The sequence below is a fragment of the Anomalospiza imberbis genome, chromosome 5, assembly GCF_031753505.1.
Source record: "Anomalospiza imberbis isolate Cuckoo-Finch-1a 21T00152 chromosome 5, ASM3175350v1, whole genome shotgun sequence".
Classification (NCBI taxonomy): domain Eukaryota; kingdom Metazoa; phylum Chordata; class Aves; order Passeriformes; family Viduidae; genus Anomalospiza; species Anomalospiza imberbis.
Genome location: NC_089685.1, coordinates 2,832,921 through 2,856,113, shown reverse-complemented (window position 1 = coordinate 2,856,113; position 23,193 = coordinate 2,832,921). Strand labels below are relative to the sequence as shown.

Below are 23,193 nucleotides of genomic sequence, written 5' to 3'. Positions count from 1 at the left end.
AGCTGGCTCCCAATAAAAGCCCTTCTCTAGTCCTTTGAAAGTGGGGAGGAGAGGCGGGGGGAGATGCAGCACTTGGCAACAGGATGTTGCCTCTCCCTCTGCACTCGGGATGCTCCAGCGTGTTCCAGGCTCAGCCAAACATTGGGACCTGCTCTGGGGTGAGAGGGAGTCAGGAAAAGCCAGGATGAATGGAATTAGAGAGGAGGGAGGTGTGATAGGGAAGGAAAGCACTCCTGATGCCCAGGCTGCATTGGCCAGCACCACAGATGGCAGTGGCACCAGGGCTGGGAGGCACCTGGATTTGGAGAGCTGGTGGGATGAGGCAGGAGACTGGCTGAGATGGCTCTGGGGAAACTGGGATCAGGAAATCACCAGGATTATTAAGTGACTGGAATTACTAAAATGCTGGGATTCAGCTGGGTGGTCCAGCTTGGTCTTGCAATTCTCTTTGGACTCAAGAAAAAAAGGAAACCACTGTCCCCTCTTCCTGTCCAAAGTCCTCCCTCGACAGTACTGAAGGTAAAGTTTTTCTCAGGTGTCCAGAACACACAAAGCTGGACTGATCTGCCCCATAAATCCTGCCCCACCCAGAAGGGATCAATCTCCAAAGATTCTGTTGTCCCCAGCTGGCAGATCCACCTTTCCCTTCCGAGCTCAATTGTACCATATGATCGTCAATTTAGAGCTAATTGCCAGCTAATGAATCCAGTTTTGCTCACTCCATTTCAATCTCCCTGTGCTGCTGGCTGAACACTCCTGTGCGTCCCACCCTGAACCCTCTTCCAGAGGCTTTGCTCTCATCCCTGCTGCTGCCTGGGATGCAGGAAGGGAAAACATTTGTCCTTTTAAAGGTACAATGTAAAGGAACAACAGTTGGTTTTCGTGCAGACAGGAGAGAGCAGGATCCAGCAGGGATTCCAAACTCTTTTATCTCTGGATACAGGAGAGATTGAAGCACCTTGAATTATTAGGACAGAAAGTTAGGGACCAGCTTGGCACTTGGTTTGAATTCCTGGCTCTGTCACTCTCTTATGTCCCTGAATCAGTGTAGATTTGGTGCTTGGAGAAATGGTTTAGTGGTGGACTTGGCAGTGCTGGGTTAATGGTTGGACTTCATGATCTTAGAGGTCTTTTCCAACCTTAATGATTAAAAAAAAAAGAAAAATAGGAAATTCTGTGTCTTGCTTTCCTAGCTGCAGAAAGGGCTCCCGGCAACCTCCCTCTGTGTAGGGTTGTGTGGCTTGTTAAACACCCCTCAGACACTCTGGATTTGGAGACACCCCCTGAGCTGCATGATCACACCAGAGTAATGACTGGAATAAGGCAAAAACCAACCAAAAATGAACGAAACACTCCTTCACTGAGGTTTATCAGAACAGACAAAGCATACCAACATTCCCAACGTATTTCAACATCCTGTAAGATTTGGGAAAAGTCTTTTTTTGCTGGGGAGGGGGGTGGTCAGGCAGGGAAGGAATAAATCTTTGTGTCCATCACAAAATGCCTGAATTTGAGTTGGTTCGTTGTTTTAAGCCCTTGCCTCCCCGTGGCTTTAAATGAGAGAATCTAGCCTGAGCTGTGCCAGAAGGAGCAGTGGGATGCTGGGAAGCTGAAGGGACAAATCAGGGCTTTCAAAGGGCACTGATGGGGGTGCAGGGCAGAGCTGGTTTGTGTTCCCGTGGAAGGGGTCGACTCTGCAGGGATACACCTGCCTTGGGATGGGCTTGGGAAGCCTCTGGTGACTTCAGCAAGGACAGCTCAGCTGGGAGGGGAGGGGATGGGGCTGTGCCTCTGCCCCTGGATGCTCCCTGAGCCCTCCTGATTCCTTCCAGAGGTACGAGGTGACGAATGCACCCTCTGCAGGCTGCAGGAGCTCATCTCCAGGGCCAGCCTCGCCTGGCCAGAAAGGTTCAGCTGTTGGTGATGCCTTGAGAAGGCTGACCTAGAACAGAGGCTGGACAGAGTTAAAGAATAAAGCAGGGATTTATTACAAGGATCTCCTCCATGGATCCACCTTGGGCAGCACCAGAGCCCAGCCAGGGCTGCACCCAGGATGAACCCAAATGGTCCCAAAATGCACGAGCGCTCCCGGGGGCTCTCACTGGGATCAGCTCTGCTCCATTGGCACGTTGGAGTTCATTGTCCCATTCCAGCTTTAGCCCATGCAGTCCCATCCTGCTTGTTTTTCTCTCCTCAGCCCACGTTGTTTGTGCTCCTGGGCCTGAGGTTTGGATCATTTGTCCTTGGTGCCCAGCTGGAGCAGGAATTGTTTTGTCTCCCTGCTCTGTGAAGAGAGCTCACCATCCCCTGATATGAAGCTCAGAACTACACACTAAAGCAGCTCAGAATCTGAAAACTATAAAAACTAAAACCTGAGGCATCATTGGGAAAAAGTGAAACAAATACCCATAGCATCCAAGTGCAAGGAGAAAGAAGGGCAGGATGAGACCTTCACCTGTGCTGATGGAGAAAGATGTGCCTCCAAAGAGCTCCCACCTCTGTCTTGGAGCCCTTGGTGTGAGATCCAAAAATCATGGAGCTGGATTGGTGAGGTTTGCATGGAGCAGTGTGCCTGGATAGGCAGAGGTGACAAGAATGGAAGAGAATCCAGAGCAAAAACCATCATGGTGATGTCACCAAAACTGCAGGACAAACAAAACCTCTCCAACTGCATTTATTTTTTTTGGTGTTCCAGAATTAAGGCATTACTTTATCCTGAACAGGATGTGCAATAGAAATAATTTCATCCACACATTGCCCAGATGGTTCTTTATTAGATTTTTCACATGCTTATCCATACAAAACCCAAACCAATTCTTTGGTTCAGTGTTCATTTGTCCCAAATGACACAATTCTTAGTTAGTTAAAAAATTTTAGAAGTTGTATCATTTCCAACAGTGATGCTCAGCATTATCCAGGGAGGGATGGAAGAAAACAACTCCAATTTCCATGCTGGTGATGTGCAAGACAAGGAATCTTACAAAAGGAAGGGAACTTAAATCTGCTTCCATCTCCAAAGACATTGTAAATCCACAACCCAAAGGAATAACCAGGGCAGGGTGGGAATACACTGAGCTACTGTTGGAAATTATACAACTCCTACAATTTTAAACTGACTTAAGTCAGGGGTTTTTGTTCATCTTTGCCCAGTGGGAAAGGAGTTCTACAATTTTAAACTGACTTAAGTCAGGGGTTTTTGTTCATCTTTGCCCAGTGGGAAAGGAGTTGAAGTTTCTTTTCAAAGGACTGTTCCACCACTTGAGGCCTGATGAGCTTAACATTTCAACAGGCTGGGAGCAGCACATAAGATACACACAAGATAATGACCATTAATGAGCATCAACTCCAAATATCACCCCTGGCTTGGTGCAAGACTCCTGGCCTGGGAAAGGAGAGATAAGAGAATGAGGACCTAATTAACATTGTAGGCAAAGGGATCAATAACCGATAGGAAACCAAATACTAAAAATTGTGCAACTTGGGACCAATGAACATTGAACCAATGAATTTCTCTGGATTTTGACTGTATAAAGTTTGTGAAAAATCTAGTGAAGATCACGCGTGATGGAATGATTTTCTCTTCACAACCCAGGCAATGTGTGGATGAAATGAGTCCTGCTGCACATCCTGGCCAGAATAGAGTAACGCCTTAATTCTCTAACACTAAAAATGTTGTCGGAGAGCTTTTGTTTTTCCCACAGTTTTGATAAAACATTCCTCTATCCCTGAACACCTCACAACATACCATCATTTCCCCTTCATCCTTTCCATGGCAAGTCAAACACCTTGGAAAACCACTCTGGAAGACCCTGAGCACTGGGCTGGCAGGTGCTGGGGCTCCTCCTCACTGGGAGCAGCGATGGGCAGCGAGGCACAAACGATGAGCTGACTTTTTGATGAGCTGATTTTCACTGATTTTCACAGCGCCCGTGGCCCTGAGGGGGTGTTAATCCACACCTGGGAATGTCAGATCCACTCAGCAAAGCCCTAATGGATTGTTTGATTTTCAGCAGAGTGGGAAATTCATGGCTGGTTGAGTTTGGAAAGGAACTATTCCCATGTGCCAGCTGGGACAGGCAGGATTTGGTGGTGACAGAGGGACACGTTCAGACACTTGATATTTGGGATGCTCTGCCTCATCTCTCCAGGGAGCCAAAGTCTGGCAGCCACTGGCAGCAGGATGTCTGAAACGCCTTCTCCTTGATCCTTGGATGTCCTTGTAGCTGCAAAGAAATAAATTCTACCCCCTCCTGAACAGGCAATTCCTTCTGTCTCAGTCTCCTTGAGAATCTTTCTCCACAACTCAAAACTGAATCACATTCCATGCACAGATATTTATACACTCTCACACAGGCGTACAAACAGAGAGTAGTAAATACCCTTAAAAAAACCCCAACAAAACAAGCAGTTTGCAAATGAGTCTAAATTCACATTGAATTTAATGAGTTATTTAGAACAAGGAGATGAAAGGGGAATTCCAGGAAAATAATGATTAAAAAAACCCTTGTGCTTGGACAATTTCAAGAAGAATGTTTCAGGTGTTTCAAAGTAGGATTTTAATTCAAAGAACTGACCCAATTTTCGAAGGGGACAAGGACCAAAACTGAAAACATGAATATTATTTTTCCCTGTTGACTGAAATATTTTGCTTTTAAAACACACATGCAAACAAAACTGCTTGGTTTCAAGTCAGCGAGGCACAAACATGATTTCTTCAGATTTTGTAGGTTTATTTCCCTTTTAAATAATTATTCTGAGTCAAAAGCAACCAACTTGGCCTTTGCACTTGTGGGTTCTTTTTCAGCTTTGATGTAAAGTGAACCTACTTCTGGCCATTTCTAAAGTCAACAGAAGAGGTACTTTCCTTGTTTGTCTTAAATTTTGCTTATTTTCAGTACTGGGGCACCCCACATCCCACCACACTGGTTGTAGGGAATCCTTCCCAACCCTTCTGGGATGAGTCTTGGATCACTCTGCTGACACCACACCTCCATGGATGGCATATTTCCATATCAGCATGGTCTGGCCGTCCCATATAATTGAGGTGATGGCCCCAGGAATGTCACTGGATCCTGGGAAAGCTGTTGTGTTGCCTTCTGGATTTTGGAGGAAAAACAAAGGACAACAAATAGGCCAGTCTGGAAGCTTGGCACCAAGTGGAGCTTGATTTGGGAGAATTTAAGCTAAATTCGGGTTCATTTTGGTTGAGCTTGTAGCTGGGTCTCACTGGCAAACACTCCCAGCACAAACCCCATAATTTTTCATGTCTCCTCCTGACCTACTCAGGTAATTCCCCATGAGCCCAGGGATGTGACCTCTCCATGCACTGGCACAAATGAAAGTCACATCCCGCAGAAAAAGATCAGGAGCTGGACTTTGCTCATCCATCCTTGAAGGTCCCTTCCAACTCAGGATATTCTGGGATTCTGTGATAGATCACTTCCCCTTATCATCATCATCATCATCATCCTCATCACCCTCATCATCCCAGTGTCTTGGTCTTGAGCTTTTGAGCCTCTCAACTTGTAGCTGTGAGTTTGAAGAAGCAGAGAGGATTTTCTTTTGGAAGTTGAGAGCCAACATGAAACACTTCCCCCTCCATCTGCAGCGAACCCAGATTCCCTCCCCAGCCTCTCTGCTGATGTAAAGTGGCCATTCTTAGCAAAGATGTCATTTACTGGTGCTTGAAGGATTAAAAGCTTACAGAGCTGCCTGAATAGGGGAATTTGAAAGGAGAACTTTTTTGTTAATGAGAATGTTTTTTTGCAATTATGATGCTCTTGGTTATGTGACATTTTAAATCACAGTAGCATTGTTTAAAGGACTTAGGGAGCAGTCAGCAAAGCAAGTTCAGCAGAGCAGGAATATCTGTCAAATTCCTTGCTTGGAGAAATGTCCACCACAAATCCTTTCTGACTCCGTGGTGTTTCAAACTCCTGGCAAGGAAAATTATGTCAGGGAGTTCACTCCAAACATTATCCTTTTCCACACCTCGTTTGTCTCCCTGGTGACTTTTCCCTGACAAATATTGGTTGTGCACACTCTTTTACTGAAATCCCCTGATTTACACAGTAGATCCGCCAGCTCAGACACCCTGTGCAAGGCAAGTGACCCAAATCTGAAGGTAAAAAAAACCAAAAAAAAAAAAAGCCTTGTGAAACTCTCCCCTTCTCTATTCTGGTGTCTCATCACAGAGAAAAAAAAAATAAGGCATTGTTTTTCCTTTTTCTTGTGCGGTGTCAGTGGTGCTTGTCTGAATTAAGGTACTTTAGGGCTGCTGAGAATTTGTCTCTTGCCTATTGAATTGAATTCTTCTGACTTCTCATTTCTGAGCTCCTCTTATTATTTGCTGAAAATTTCTGGCGAGCTGGAACTGGCTTCGACAGCATCTGTCAGCAGTTCTTGTTTAATTACAGAGAAGGGGGAGAGGGGAGGTCCTGGGAGATTCTGGGGGACACAGGCTCACCAAAATCTGCATGACAGTAAAAAATAAAGAGAAACAGGACTTAGTGAGCTTGGCACAAAGTTGGACAGCAGTTATCCTGGCAGAGAGGGTGCCTAAGCGTTGCTGAAGAGCTGTGAAACTGCCAGCATGCATTTCTGGGATCCAGGAGGATAGGAAACATCTCCTTGCAGCCTGGGATTGGAGAGAAAGGGGTATTTACAGAGCTGATCCTTAGAGAGCTGAGATTCCTCATGCATTGTGCTGGATAAAGGCACTGCCATTATCTTCAGGTGGGATGAAGTCACTGCCATCATCCCTCCTGAACCTGAGACCTCATCAAGAAGAAACCTGAGTGTCTTTCATTGAATCCAGGATCTAGGATACTGTGGAATGGTATCTCCAAGCAGACCTCACACTCCTACCTTCTCACCCTGCCACTAACCAGGATCTCTCCTGATTTTTAAGCTGTTCCTTCCCCTCAGCAGGACTCACACTCTGGGCCTGTCACCTCCTCTAGCCTTGCCCCGTCCCCACATGTTTTAACTTTCATATTTTTCAGATTCTGTGCTGCTTTCGTGTGTAGCTCTGAGCTTCATATTAAGTGTTAGCAAGTTCTCTTCACAGGGCAGGCAGACAAAACAATCCTTTTCCAGCCTGAGACCAAGGACAACCATTATAATCTCCAGGCCCAAAAAGTATAAACAACAGTGAATTGGAGAGAGAAAAACAAGCAGGATGGGACTGCATGGGCTAAAGCTGGAATGGGACAATGAACTCCAACGTGCCAATGGAGCAGAGCTGATCCCAGTGAGAGCCCCCGGGAGCGCTCGTGCATTTTGGGACCATTTGGGTTCATCTTGGGTGCAGCCCTGGCTGGGCTCTGGTGCTGCCCAAGGTGGATCCATGGAGGAGATCCTTGTAATAAATCCCTGCTTTATTCTTTAACTCTGTCCAGACTCTGTTTTAGGTCAGCCTTCACAAGGCATCACCAGCACATCCTGGGGTGTCTCCTGGGGTGCTCACCATGACCTAGAGCTCTCCAGAGTCCTGGAGGTGGCCCTGGAGCTCCTCCATGGGCACAGCTCAGTTGTTCCCACACCCTTTCTATCCCTGCTGGCTTCCATGATCTCTGAGCATCTCCCTGGGAGTGAGTGAGAACGTCCCATTTGGATTTCCTACATCCCTGCAAGAGGAAAATTCACCATTGCCATGGTGAGACTGGAGGATACGACCTTTCCTAGGGAAATCCTGGCAGCTCACATCCTCCCAGACCCAGAGCAGAGAAATCCCACTTTAGACCCACCAGGAACACACAGCCAGGCACAAAAGTGATTTTTTCTCTGTGGTGAGGTCTGAACCCAGACCCCTCTGCTGTCCCCTGACCACATGGAGGGTTCCCAGCACAGAAATTGTAGGAGATGAGGCATCTCTGGAAAATGTGGGAGCTTAGGCTTTCTTGTCTCTCTAGCCCAGGAGCTCTCCTGGCCTCACACCTCCCTCTGTGCTTGCACAGCACCTTTCACAGGCTCTGTGTTTGGCACAGTGCTCCCATACTGCTAAAAATGAATAATAATAACAATAATAATAATAATACGGGGCTGAACACATCACCCCACCAGAGCACTGACTGCAGAGCCAGCCATGCAGCCAAGAATGAAGATTAAAAGTGGGGAAGAAATCTGGCAGAGAATTACCTAGTTTAATACATTTGAAACTCAATAATTATTTCTTTAAAAATAGAATTTGCTGAAGCAACTTCTAGCTTTTAATTCTTTTCTTTTCCTTTTTTTTTCTTTAATCACTGCATAATAAAGTAATTGGTAATTTGTGTCACTTCTGTATTTTTTTTCCCCTTAGTGTAATCACAAGGGGTGACACATTTTCACAGCACACTTAAAAAAAATTATAATGGAGAGAGGCAAAAATCGGAGCTGGTGTTTGAACCCTATCAAAAGTCAGTAATGCACATCATGTCTGCTCAAAATGATGATTATATCACTGAAGACAACTTATTAATTAGAGAAACCCAGGGTAGAGGGCCAGGGCAAATACCCTGGGACAGATTCTGGACTCAAGTGACCCCAAGGAATCTGCAGGATTCCAAGCAGTAGGACAAGAGGCAGGAACTGATACACATGAAGTTCCACCTGAACATGAGGCTCAGAAGCACCCTGTGAATGCCTGAGAGGGATTTTGTAGGAATTCAGGAAGATCCTCTGTCTCTGGCTGTCCCATCCCTGGAAGTGTTCCTGCAGTGTGTGGAGCAAGGAGGAGACATATGGATTTATCCCTTGTCCCAAAAATGGATGTGAGAGAGACTCCTGAGCACTTAGGAGCAAAAATCTTGCTGGGACCCTTCTCTCTGAGCCTGACTTGACCAAGGCTGGACCAGCACTGCCAGACTGGGACAGAAAATAATATTGAATTAATTTGGCTCTATTTCTCCAGAAAAGCCCCATCACACACACCTTTAGCTGTGGTCTCCACAGGTTTTGGACTGCTTTTGTCTAGCTTAGCCCTCCCTGAGCCCTTTTAGCTCTGCCAAGGAGGTAAAACCACACACTTGGGCTGAGAACCTCTGCTAAAAGGAGGGACCCTTCCTCCCAACCCGTTATTCCCAGTTTCTCCCCATAATGGTCAATGTCCTCCCCTCCCTCTCAGGATTTCATTGGACAGGGCAATGATCCCAATAGGCAGACAAACCCTGAAGGACAGGTTTTGCTCCTCAGCAACCCAAGTTTTCTAAAAATATCGGAGTCAGGAGATCACAGAGGAGCAGCACGCTGCTGCATACATATTAATGCTGCCTTTAATCCCCCTCCATGAATTTTAGGAGCTAAGTGGGAACTTGGATATCCTCAGGCTGAAGGGTTGCTCACTTCTGTCCCTGCCTGCTGACACTCTGTGCTCCTGCTTTCACCTCCAGTTTCTCCCTGCTGCCAGACGTCTTCAGGCCACCTTCTTGTCCCTTCCCTGGCCTGATTTCCTCCCTAATATCACACAGGAGCCATCACATTTCCCTTTGATCAGAACCTCACCAGTCAGAGACATCATTTACAAACACAAATTAAGCCCCATCCACTTATTTTTAGGGAAACAAAAGGAAAATAAGACTATTTTGAAGCCTTTTTTCCCCAACTTTCTGCAGTTCTGGTGTCTCCAGAGGCTGGTTCTGAAGTCCTTGGGTTCAATAAAATCTCTTTCTTCAGTATTTGTGCCATATCTACTTCAGATCCCTGCAAATTACTTAAAAACAAACAAACAAAGCCCAGCTCATTGTGTTGTTGGTGAAGCTGCTGCCTGAGGTGGCTGCACATATCCATGGCCAAGCCTCAAATCATGCCTGGGAATTGCACCAGAGCATGCAAACTAAAACTAAAACTAAAACTAAACTAAAACTAAAACTAAAACTAAAACTAAAACTAAAAAACTAAAACTATTTCTGGAGCTTCCTAACACCAAAACACTGCAAGGACTTCAGTTCCTATCCCCAGGAACATTCTTGCACTGGTGGCTTCCATGTGAAAGGCAAGGTAACACATCACAGTCAGGCTGTGTTTGGTGCACAGAGATTCAAGTCTGGATCTAGTCCCTGTTTTCCTGGCTGGAATTAATTGAGTTTATTTCCTGTCTGATTTTGGCATGTGCAGCTCTAGTTCATGGCCAAGGAAGAGATGGGTACTCCTGGATTCTGATTAATCTGGCCTGTCCTGAGAGCAGCTCTCCCTCACAAGAGGTGATTTTTCAGGAATATACAGAGTGCACAGTGCAGAAGTAGCTGCAGGCACCAGCCTTTAATGAAATGTGTGAATCTTCCTTTTCCTTGGTTTCCCTGGACAAGTCCCTATGTCTCTGTTTCCCAGCAGAGAAGTGAAGCATTTTTCTTTTTCCACCTCCTCAGAACAGAGAAGGATGTGGCACAGAGGCAGGCTGGATGTCTGACCCTCTGATCTTGCAAACCAAGTATGAAATCAAATTTATTTTTATTCCCAGTGGCCTTCATGCACACACACAGGGATCTGGCCATGCTCCAAAGCAGGAAAACTGATGGCCTCCATCTCTCCAGGCACTTTGCACCCTGCAGGTGCTGTGGGTGGACTGGTGGGTGGCTGCATTCCCCAAAAACACCTTGATCTCCCTTTCCCTGGTGGGTTCAGGAGAGCTGTGACCTCTCCTTGTCCCCACCACCCTCCTGACCACGCTGGGGGCACACACAGCTTGGGCATAGGTGACAACCAACATTGACAAGGGTCAATGTCCTTGACCCTGCATGTTGTGGAGAGCAAAAGAATTTTCTGACCCTCCTTTCTGCCAGAGTTGAGCACTTCAGGGCCTGCTTTTTGGCTTGAGGTGGGTGCTGCAATTCCTATTCAAATCCCTTAATAATCCAACATGGGAATGCTTGTTATGGGTGTCAAAGATTATTTCAGCCTCGGGGAAAAAAGGCATCAAAGGGGGAGGGGGATGGAGGGGGCTTGGGGGTGCAGTGGTACATTGAAACAGGAAACTACAGAAAGATGATTTAATCACATCTTTTTTTCCCATCAGAATTTCTGGATGCAACTGGCTTTGTTCCAAGCCACGAGCTGCCATCACCAGAAAGTCCCTGTTCCTCAGAAGAGCTTGGCTGGATCTGCACAGAGGCAGGTGAATCAGTGGGCTGCAATTTGGAGTTTCTTCTGAGGATAAGCACCATTCGCTCCAGCTGGAAGGAAATCCCACAGACAAACCCTTTTTTTGTGTTGTCCCTACAGTGTTTACTGAGGACATTTGTTTCTGTGAGGGATATCTCAGACTCCTTTGCATTGCAATGCCCTGGGTTTCTTTCTCACTGAGCTAAATCAACATTCCAACAAATTCCTCTGTCCCCTGGAAGGAGCTGTGTGGGAGGCAAAGGCACAAATCATCCATCCCCACCCCCGGGCAACACTTTGATGGCTGGAGATGTCACTAATGACTGGATGTGGCACTCAGTGCTGGGGTTTAGCTGGTGTTGGTTGGTCAGAAGTTGGACTTGATGACATTGGAGGTCTTCCGCAGCCTTAATGATTCCATGGTTCTGGAGAAACCCAAGCCAGTCCTGAAATCCAGATGTGTGCAGCACTGGGCTGCCTAAAGGCCAAGGCTCCCCAGGGAGGGGTCAGGGCTGTCTGTGCCACACCCAAACTGGGCAGCAGAAATCCTGATGGAGCTCCTGCTCCAACCTTAGGTGGGAACTGGGAGCCAACAGCAAGGAGGACTGAATGGGAGATGCAGGCAAACAGCTCGACTGAAAGCATCCAGCATCTGGGATCCCTTCCCTGAAACCTCTGTGCGAATTTCAGCCCTCAAAGGCAGACCAGACATGGATAATCCAGTTTGGGAAGCTGCCAGGGGGGGTGGGGGGCATTTTGTGCTGCTAACGAAGGAATCTGATGAATGTTTCCGTGCTGTGTGAACTTTGTGGCAGGAATCTGAACCATTTCAAAAGGAATATTTACTTTCTTTCCACAAGCTCCAGCGCCCCGACAGTTGCCATGGGAACTCAGCCCACTCACCAGCCTGTCACGTGAAGAGGTTTGTTTTGTTAGGAGTAGTAATATTCACATTATTTTTGGTGTGAGGGGCTGATCATTGCCACCACTTATGTTCCAATAACTCTTTACTGTAATATCTTTGATAGGTTTGTGCCCAGTGCTGTCCTGGTAAAGAACTGCTGGCAAAGGTGCCAGAGTGGCTCAAAGGAACCTTCCCTTCATTAGGAGATGATCTATTTGCCTGTTGCTGCTGGTTCCTGAGTCCCTGTGCTGGGAGTGAGCCATGAATCTCAGACTGTCATCAAAGCAAAACAGATAAGGGAAAAATCAGAGTGATGGGGAGGTGAGAGTGGGAGTGAGCACTGGAACAGCCACCGAGCTAATGGGGAGAGTCAGGGACTGAGGAGGAGAAGATTAACACTGGAGGGAAGTAGCCTGCCCTCCAGCGCAGTTTGTCAGGCCCTTTGTAGGTCTGGCCATGCAATTTGCAGATCTGCTCGCTGGCTGTAATGAGTGGAGCATGTAACACATCATATCTGCAGGAGAGATCCCTTGGCAAGCGGCAGACACAGAGCCCCCCTGTCGGCAGGGGAGGACTGGAATAAAAAGGGAAGTTAAGGCAGAGGGTGATAAACAGGGTCTGAGCAGCAGGTGAAGGTTTGTGCCATGGTGGACTGGCACAAACCTTCAGAGACAGAGAGAGAGCAGGGGGTGATGGGCGAGAGCAGGGAGGGACAGGACAGTGGGGAATGGCTTTAGACTGAAAGACAATAGGGTTAGATTGGATTTTAAGAAGAAATTCTTCCTTGTGGGTGTGGTGAGGCCCTGTCACTGGCTGCTCAGAGAAGCTGTGACTGCCCCTGGATCTCTGGAAATGTTCAAGGCCAGCTTGGACAGGGCTTGGAGCAACCTGGGATAGTGGGAGGCATCCCTGCTCATGGCAGGAGTTGGAACTAAATGTTCTTTAAGGTCCTTTCCAACCCAAACCATTCCATGATTCCATGATCTCAGCATTCTCCATCTCTCTAACTATGGTGATTTGATGTCAGGGAGGTCACTTCTGTGCATAAATACATGGATGGAGTTGACACTTACCGAAAATTAGAGAAAGAGCAGCACTCAGGATGAATTCAGCTTACATTGAAGTGCAAATTATTCCACTTTGGCAAGTTGTCTCTCTTTCAAAACATCCAGAGATCTTGACCAAGACAGCAGGGAGAAAGGTTCAGTTATGAGAATTCTGAAAATTCCGAGTCTTCTGCAGTTTTCAGTCATCAGGATCTGATGTGCCAGACTGGTAATCCATCCCGTGCCTCCCAGGTGCCTTTGGAATACTTTCCATTTTCACAAGGGAAAACTGTGAGGATCACATCTGTGTGTGGATGTGAGTGAGTGGCATCAGCATAAATGCGATGAGATGGAGGGAGAGCAGCAGTGAGTTGGCACAGATGCCTTCCCCATCTTAGAAAGGGGGAGAATCACAATTTTACTCCAAAGACCCAAAGCTTTGGTAAGAGCACAGCAGAGAAAAGCTGTCCTCAGTCCTTGCCAGTGATTCCTGAGCTGGGGCACAACAGCAGCCTATGTTGGGACATGGGATGTGTTTTCAGGCTCCATCAAACTAGTGATGAGCCTCTTAGCCTGCAACAAGTGTTCCTGTTGTTTGCAAACCATTCCTGGTACCATCAGCAGCGTAGCCGTGAAAATAACACCACTCACGAAATGTGTCTTCCTGCTTTGCCAAAGTTTTCCCAAGGAGAAACACAAAACCTCTTAAGAAGTTTGTCACGGCATTGAGCCCTGAAAAGGCCATGGGTAGATCCCAAATGTGCTTTGCTTTTGTAGGGAGATAGCCTGTGGTCGTGAACTACTGATTCCAAAATTCTGGTACCATCAGGTTTATGGGGCACACAGGCTGGTGATTTGCCTCCTTTGGATATTCCCCTGCATTTGTCAGCCCTCACAGCATCCTGTTTGCTATTCCCGTGCTTGGTAGAGTTCCCGGTGCTGTCAGCTTTCCCAGCTGGGGTGGAAGCAGTGCTGTGCACATTCTGCCATCCAGAACGACGTGGGACGCTCCAGAACAGCCTCCCTTCCAGAAAAACCAGCTGGACCTCTGCACTCCCCAGGGGAACCAGCTGGGAATCCAGGACTACCAGCTGCACTAAGAGACTGTCAAGGAGTTTTTGCCAGTAGATGTTTAAAAGGGGAGCAGAGAGGGTCAAAGATTTGACCATCAGCAGCTCAAATCCTGTTCTGGATCATGAATCCTGCAATGAGATCATTCAGTTACTCCTTGTATTAAACTCATATTAGAGCTTCTCAGGGCTTTGCCATAGTTACTGATCAATAGCAGCACTAACAAACACCTCCTCTGTCTGACTGTGGAATAGACTGGTTTTGTTTTCCTTTTTTTAACCCACAGATTTTTTTTTTCTGTAATGAGAGAGCTTTTATACATAATTATACCCACCATTCAATTTGTGTCAAGCAATATTCCCGGGTATAAATCCCCCTGTACTTGTTCCTGCAAAATAAAAAAAGAAACCTCAGCAGGATCAGTGTGGTGGGGAGCTGTAAAATTCAAAATGCTTTGGTTTCCTGGAGGAGCCACTTGCCAAGTTTGATGCTGTTGTATTGCTGCTCTCTTTCTCACAGTCTGTCTTTGATGCAGATTATTCCTTTAGTAGGAGTTTATCCACAGGGAAATGCAGGGACCTGTATCACCAGAGACCTTTTGCAGTGCATTGTTGAGCAGGAGGGTTTTTAACCAGATTCCCAAAGCCAAAAGTCATGCGATCAGCCTGAGTGGAAGGATGGAGCTCATCTCAGCAGCTGCAGGAGTCCACAGTGAACATCACCACATGAACTCGTCATCCAACCCTTTCCTCCCAAGGGGAAAAGCTGCTCCAAGGGAATCAATAATCTGAGTTATTACAGTCAAGATAATGCCTGAAGAACCTGATTCTTTTTTCCAAAAAGTAATCCAGACTGGATCATGAGGAAAGGCCTACTCTGCACAACAGATCAGCAGGTGGAGCAGCTATTCCAAGAGCCGAGGGGATCATAAATTTAATCATTAATCTCACTTACTAATAACTATCTCACTTACTAATAACTATCTCTCTAATAACTATCTCACTTGATCACAGTTTCATCCAGTTTGACCTTGATCTTCCCTGCTGCAAATCAACATGTCATGAGGTGCTGGCTGCAGTCACACTAGATAAACTTGAGCATGGTGTGATCATGTTCTTGGACAGAAGTTATTTGAAAATGCTTTTAGGAGGCAAAAAAAAAAAAAAAGGATTGTTTAGGAATGACTTAATGACTTCTGCCTGCATGGTTCTTCCAAGTTTTCCTGTAGCCAAGTGATTTGGATAATTATTGGTACATATCAACACAAGGAATGATGAACAGCTGGAAGTGTTACCCATGGACACGGCCCTGAAGAAGCTGTAACTCTTAAACCCGCTGAAAGGCAAATAATTATCATTCAGCAAGTCTGACTGGAGCCTTCCTTAGGGCAAGGGTGGAGGAGGTTATAGAAACTTACTCAATTAATCAATCGGTCCACATTATAATTAAAACCAAAGCAGAAAAACAATTATCTGGGTAAGTGCTGGTTAGAGGACATTTCTTTTAATGACTTTGCTCCATTCCGTTTTTGGTTGTGATGCACTTGATGAGATGAGGTGGATATGAGGCTTTTCTGTGTAATTCGAAGCTAAAAAGAGCTGGATTATCTCTCCTTAAAGGTGAGAATTCCTGAGATGTGCTCTGTTCCCACATCCACACACTCCTCATCCTCCATGCCCCGCATGCACCATTAAAACAAAGTGCTCTGAGTGTGGAACAGTGGAGCATTAAAAAGCCATTAATCATGGCTTTGTACTCCGTGCTGCTGGATGTTAATTTTAATTTACAGTCACTTATTCAGTTCCCCTTCATCGGAGTGGCTGGCTCTGCCCCTAAAGGCCAGGACAATGAGGGAAGGGGGAGAAAGTCACCTCAGGCAGGGACAGGAGGGGTGTGGAGGGACTCCCTGGGGATCCCATTCTTCTGGTCCCTCCTTTCTCTGTGTTTACACGGGGAATTTGATTGTCCAGATGGAGGAGCTTTCAAACTCTACTGGAGGAGAGAATGACATTTCCCAGCTGCTCTTAAATAAAAGGAAAAAAAGTAAGGAAGGAAGAGGAAAGTTACTGATTAATCATGTCTGGCCCACGGGGTAACAATTATCATGTTAATTGGGGAAGAGTCAATAGTGAGGAAATCAGGACAAGATCACCTGGTCTCCTGCCAGCCAGTTTCCACTTTCTAGGAGATAACTCCTGCCAGTTTTGGGGACACAGGCACTGCCACCTCTGTAGGGAGGGTCAGGTCTGGAGCTACCCCATCAGAGCTGCAGGTAAGGGAATGGAGAGCTTTGGTGGGTTGTGATTTATGTTGGGGTCCTTGTTGTCCTTCCTGTGCTGCCGGGAAAGCTGGAATTGACAATGCTCCTGGTGGGCACCTCTCAGTGCGGTGCTGGGAAGGAGCTGCTTGGAGGGGGTGGATCAGCCTGAGGTGATGGATATGTCCATGAGTTGAGGAGTTAGCAGAAGTGTCAGCTTGGTTGTTCCCAGTATGGGCCATCACACATGTAAAGTCATGGGGAAAGGGTTTGTTATCACAGAATCATGGAATGGTTTGGGTGGGAAAGGACCTTAAAGATCATCCAGTTCCAACCCCCTGCCATGGGCAGGGACACCTTCCACTACCCCAGGTTGCTCCAAGCCCCATCCAACCCAGCCTTGGACACTCCCAGGGATCCAGGGGCAGCCACAGCTGCTCTGGGCACCCTGTTCATTGTGATGCAAATAAACTGACATTGGGCTACAACAGGAAGAAGAAGACACCACCAGGTTGTATTTCTTTAATAACAAAACCCATTTTTTTTTATTCCTAGAGTGTCTACAAGTTCTGCTGCCTGTCCCCACTGTCCCTCGTTGCCTCAGGGATGCTCTTTTCAGAGCATTCATTGCTTCCAGAAGTTATAGTTTCTTATGATGGGGTTCAGGGTTAGGGTTTTCCCTAAACAGGCATCCTGCTTTTCCTTGCACTGCAGGATGAACTCCATGGTTACAAACCTGCAGGAAAACATGGAATTTTTCCATAGAATATGGAGAGCTCTTCTTCACATTGCTGGTCAGGGATCCTTAAATATATGGCATCCCGTATTTTTTATAAATATATTAATCTACCCAGCACAAAGGGGAGAGGTGAATAGCAGCAATATGAGATGCTAATTGAGTGTCCTGAGCCTCTTCAACTTCAGCTAGATTGTTTGGCCTCATTTCAAAAGTGTCAGTGACAGGCAGAACAAAAAGGACAAGATCCATTAATATGAGCATGTTCCGAGGGTGCATTTCTTTTAGAGGAAAAAAACTTCCCTGTCATCCACCTCTGGCTTCTCCTGGACTACATGTGGGAGTAGCCAGTGACATGGACAAAATACTGAGTCCTGGTAAGGCTGTGCTGGTTGGCAGCTAGGAATGTCATGCTCCTCAACGTGTTGTTTTCCACATCTGATGCCAGGAAATGAGTTTTATGACCTGGAGCATGACAAAAATTTGCCCAAGTGAGCATTGTCCCTGTTGGGACAGCACTGGGCTCAATTAGTGCAGCATCTGCACCGTGTCTCCCTGGAGAGCATCCCTGGGAAATTGTCCTGTCAGCTCGCCCAGATTCCTGCCTGCAGAGCCACTGGATGGAGGCCCAAGAGCTCGGGCTCTCTGAGAGGTGAGGCACAGCCCTCCCTTGGCTGTGAGTCTCTCTGCTCGAGAAGAAAGAGCTGAAGCAAGTCTCCATCTCCTGTACCTCCTTCTGTGAGCAGCCCTTCAGAGGCAGCAGATGGGTCCGGCATGGCACCAACACAATCAGAAATAGCTCTGGCGCAGCTCCCCGCGTGATTTCAGACTGTCTCTTCCCTGGCCATGTGGCCAAGCTGCAGGAACTGCTGGAAAAAGTCAACTCCGAGCTTGCAGAGCCAGGATCTCATTAGGCACGGCAGGGAGGAGCAGGAAAACAAACACCTGGCACCACCACATCCCTTGAGCAAGGAGGATTGTGGTTTAAAAGGCAAGGATTGTGGTCTAAGAGGCAAACCCAGTATTTGCAGAGCATCCTCCCACCTGTCATGGGCTGGGACTGACAGAAGGTCTCATTGCAGCCATCAGCTGTGGGGATGACAGGATTTGTGCTCCCACCTTGGGCTCTGGGCTGGTCTCAGAGCCTCTGAGACAGGAGAGGGTGCTGCAGTGTGCAAGAGCAATAAGAGGGGTCTCTTACCAGCACTGACCTTTGAGGTTGTGAAAGTGAAAAGAGCAAGAAGAAATATTAAAAAAAAAAAAAAACCAAAAAAAAAAAAAACAAAACAAGTCCAAGCCAGTGGAATGTCTCTGGTTTATTCATTGCTGCCTGATTTCTTATTTACTATTTATTTATTTATTTACTTGAAGGCAAGGTGACCCTCAAAGCTGCTGCTTGTCACTGGCAGCCTCTTGGCTGCAGGTTGCATGTTAATTCTGGCTGGGCACTGACACTGAGCACCCCAGGCATCCTGTGGGGGAATCTCTGCCCCTTAATTTTGGTGCTGTTTAAATGCAGGAGTCTGCTTTTGGTAGCCAGAATGGGTTTGGAAGCCTAAATCATAAAAAGCTGTAGGGAAAATGTGAGCCTGGTGATGCAAATTCCCCTCGTTTTTTGTTCCATCTCATCCCCCTCATGTGAGGGATGAGTGGCTCTGACTCTGTGCCATAGAGGGACTATTTGCAGGTCCCACAGCAGATGTGGGAATGTTCTCTCCCTCCAAACTCTGCCTTTGCAGAGAACAATCATCCACCTCCCACAGATCCAATGCAACACAGTTTATTTTCATTTTTAGCAGCCTGTAAACCCAAGCATCTTTACCTCCAGCCCTTCCCACTCACCAGGGTTGTCCACGCAGGTCTTCAAGGTGATTTTACAGCCTCCAGAACAGCAAGGTCGCCACAACCACAGCCACAAATGCATCCAAATTGTGTCTGTGGATAACGATCAAGAGATGATGGCAAGAGGGGCTTCCAGGGCAGGAGCCAAAGGAAAAGATGGGATGTCTGTGGTATTTACAGCACTGCTGAGATGCCAGCAATGATTTGTTGACAGCCAAACACTTCAAGCCAGGACCCTGCAAGCCAGACATCTCATTCAGGTTCTGTAGTGCCCGGGACACTTCCCACTTGGGACACTTCCCTTTATTGTTCCAAATAAATTCAGTGCTCTGCTCAGTGTCCCAATTAATGCAGCAGGACCTGACTCTGGGCTGTTGTGAACACATAAAAATGTTTCCCTGTGCTCTCAGACAGATGCCACACTTCACCCAGAGATGGAGGTGTTTTCTGTGAGGGAAAATTTGTCACCCTGGGTTTCACTTGTGCAAACAGAAAATTTTTCTCCTTTCAAAAGCAGGGGAAATGAAGGCGTGCAAAAAAATAAAGGCAGGAAACTCATTTCTTGAAGGAGAGGGGTGTGAATGGTCTAAAGTCTTCCTTTTCTAACCTTAAAAAATAATTATGGTGAAAATCGTCCCAAAGGGTGGGCATATTGAATTCAAGATAAAGGTGCTGCTTTGGTAAACACACAACCTTAACTTGGCAAATCTTACCCATAATTTTGGATTTACATCCCTTTAGGAGGAGCTATTCCTTTCTCTTGGCACCAGGGGCTGCTTCAGAGGTAAGAACAGAGCCAAAGAATGGTTTGGGTTGGGAGGGACCTTAAAGATCATCCAGTGCCACCCCTGCCATGGCAGAGACACCTGCCACTATCCCAGGTTGCTCCAAGCCCTGTCCAAGCTGGCCTTGGACACTTCCAGGGATCAGGGGCAGCCACAGCTTCTCTGGGCAGCCTCCTCTAGGGTCTCCCCACCCTCACAGGGAACAATTTCTACCCAATATCCAACCTAAATCTCCCAGTTTTAGTTTAAAACCATTTTCCCTCATAAGGTAAAAAGTCACATATCTCCTTTCACATGGGCCCCCTTTAGGCCCTGGCAGGGGCTCTGAGCTCTCCCTGAAGCCTTCTCCTCTCCAGGTGAGCACCCCCAGCTCCAGAGCAGAGGGGCTGCAGCCCTTGGAGCATCTCTGCAGCCTCCTCTGGAACCACTGCAATAGTTCCAGGGTGGACAATCCCATTGCTAAACCCAAATAACTCATTCCCCCAGCCTGAGCAGGCTGGGTCACTGCTCATACCATACAAGCCTCCTCCCTGCAATATTGTCCAAGAACTACTCTAGTTTTTGACCAATAAAAGAGCAGCTCTGCCAAAGCAGAGCCTCCAAAAATTCCTAGTAACTCGTGCCTGTTCCTCTCCACGGAAATCTTTAGTAAAAGGCGAAAGATTTATTCGATCTGAAGAGAAACCTGAGTGTGTGCTTTGCTCGCTCCCCAGACCCTGCACCCCCCGGCTGTTCCTCTGCAGGACATGGTGACGTTTTTCACCTCCCTGTTTGACCCTGTGCTGTCCCCAGCCCGGTCCCCTGGCACTGTCACAGCCCACTCCCGTGTCCCCACCCAAGTGTCGCCACGGCAGGAGTGGGAATTTTGATCATAGTATGCTGCTGGCACGCGGTGCAGCCTGGGTATGCAGATTAGATGAATACTAATGAGGCATGGAAAGTGAGCTCTAGGGGAACGTCAGAGAAAAGCCTTTTGTCAGGGCCAGGGACAGGGGCTGGGTCAGCTCAGCTCAGCTCAGCTCCTGTTCCTAACCAGCACAGGATCACAAAAGGGCTTGGGTTGGGAGGGACCTTAAAGATCATCCAGTGCCACCCCTGCCATGGCAGAGACACTTCCCCCTGTCCCAGGCTGCTCCAAGCCCCATCCAGCCTGGCCTTGGGCATTGCCAGGGATCGGGGACATCTTGAGAGCCTCCTCCTGATGCAGAAATTCAGACACTTTTGGGTGTCTCTGCTGACAATCTTTGTGACTGGGCTCCTGGCAGAGGCACATCAGCTCCATGCCTTGAGTTAGATGGTGCCAGGGCACAGACTCTCTGCAAAGGTTTGCTTTAATTAGAAAATAAAATCTCTTGGAGCATGGGCAGGAGGGCGAGAATCTGTGCTGGAAGGCAGCAGCTCCAAATCAGTGGTTTGAGAAAAAGTCTCAGAGCAATGCCTGAAATCCCTGAGAAGGGCTGACTCAGTCCCTGCATGCAGAGCTGGGACATGTTGAGTAGGATGAGGAGAGTCATTTCTCATCTGGGCATGGGAGAAGTGGGGACACCCAGCTCTGATGTGCCTGCAAGGGAGCATCCAGGGCTTGGAGCGAATCAGAAGAGAGCAGCAACAGTGACTCAGAAGTCTGGAGGACAAACTCTGAGCAGGAGACGTGTCAAACTTACCCCGTTCTGTTCCTGGGGGTGACACTGGAGAGGCACCTCCTTGTGGAGATGTTTGGCTGATTCTGCAGGAGAGTTTCAGAGGAAATGAAAGAAAACATTGCTCAAGTCAGGCTGGAGGAAATAAAGACTAAGGTGAATCAGGGAGAGGATTTAACATGCTGGGAAAAGGTCCTGAGGAATCTGGTGGATTTTCTGTCACCTCAGAACAAACTCTGGAAATCAGGCTGTAGTTCAACACAAAGCACTGGATCCCCAACAAGAGCAGGTGGGGAAAAACAAATTACTTATGATATAAAGATATGCAATATTTATGGTATTTTACAATATTTTATGTATTAATTTAAAAATTACATTTATTCTATAATAAATATAAAGTCCATAGTTAATTCCAAGTATATAAATCTCTGAAATCAAGCCAAAATTCAGGCCAGCATAAAGGTGGTGCAGCTCACTCAATCTTCCAGGTCTGGAGCAAGATCCAAACCTTCTGAGCACATTTAAGGCTCTGTCACTCTGCAAAATTTAATTTTGTAGCCCTGCTCTGATCCAGCAGGGGATAACTGGCTGCAGCTATACAAAGGGAATAGGATGGAGCAGCAGCAGATGCAGAAGTGCAGGAGAGTGCTGAGACTGTGGTGTGCTGCTGCTGCAGTTGGAAAGAAACACAACAGTTGTTTTTTGCTTTTCCAGGAACATCCACACTGATTCTATGAGTTGGTGATGCCCCAAACTGAGTGAAGATTTGGGCAGGCGTCTGCTTTTCCCTGCTACACCATTTCCTCCAACACCTATCCCTAGGGATGGTCCTGGCAGCCCAAAGAGCTGAGCTTTATTTTCACCCCCTCCTTTCCCAAATTTCAGCTTGGGGGGTTCTAACCTGGGCCCTTCTATATTTTTTTTTCCCTAAATCACCATCTCTTTCTCACAGATCCATATTCTTTTCCCACTCCCAATGACCTGCAAAGGTCTTGTCCTGCCAGGCTCATCTAAGGCCTCAATATCTGCTGTCAGAAATTATAAAGATGTTCCCAGCTCCCAGGCTGAGCAGCCAGGATCGGGTTTGCAATCAGTTTTAATCACAAGTAACTGAGTGGATTGCAAGCGATAAGCCCCGTCTGCAGGCAGCTGTGATGTAATGAAGATGACAGTTCAGAATTGGGTCTGAGGGTTATTTTTGGGGAAGGCAGACAACCACAAAATTAGACTCAGTGCAGGGAAAAAGGAGAAAGGTATAAAGAGAGTGAGTGCTGCAGGCTTACACCACTAAGAGTTCCCTCCCTGCCAAGCAAGACAATAATCAAAATTAATTTGTGGAGGAAGGCAGGCACTCAAAGAGAAATCAAACAGGTGACCACAGCTGGCGTGAAATTTCACAGGATAGGAAAGGGAGAGGGCTGGAAGGAAACAGCTACCAGCTGTCCCTGCCTTCCTGAGCCTGCAGGAACAGAGAACCCTTTTCTCAAAATACTTGGATGCTGAATGCATGAGAAACAGCCCTTTGGAGGAAGGAGAAATCTCCTGGGAGCAAACCTGATGTCTTTAAATGCATGTTCAGGTTAGTCAAGCAGCACATGGCAAGTGATGGTCCTGCCTCTCTTTTCCACAGAGCAGAGTCCCTGCTGCTGTTTCTCCCCTGCTCTGCTGGGTCCACATCCCGGGTCCAGCCCGGACTGCTGTGCTCTGTATCTTAAAACAAAGCATTAATGGCTTTATGCTGAAATAAAGTAGGTTTAGATGAGCTGTCAGGAAGAAATGCTCTCCTGTTAGGGAAGTGAGGCCCTGGCACAGGGTGCCCAGAGGAGCTGTGGG

General features: G+C 47.2%; 1 non-coding gene across 1 annotated transcript; it reads right to left on the bottom strand.

The window, feature by feature from the left end:
- Positions 1–20,298: 20,298 nt before the first annotated feature.
- LOC137475064 (U5 spliceosomal RNA) lies at positions 20,299–20,413 on the bottom strand. Its single transcript, XR_010999679.1, has one exon. It is a non-coding gene; the product is annotated as a U5 spliceosomal RNA (small nuclear RNA).
- Between the last annotated feature and the right edge of the window lie 2,780 nt (positions 20,414–23,193).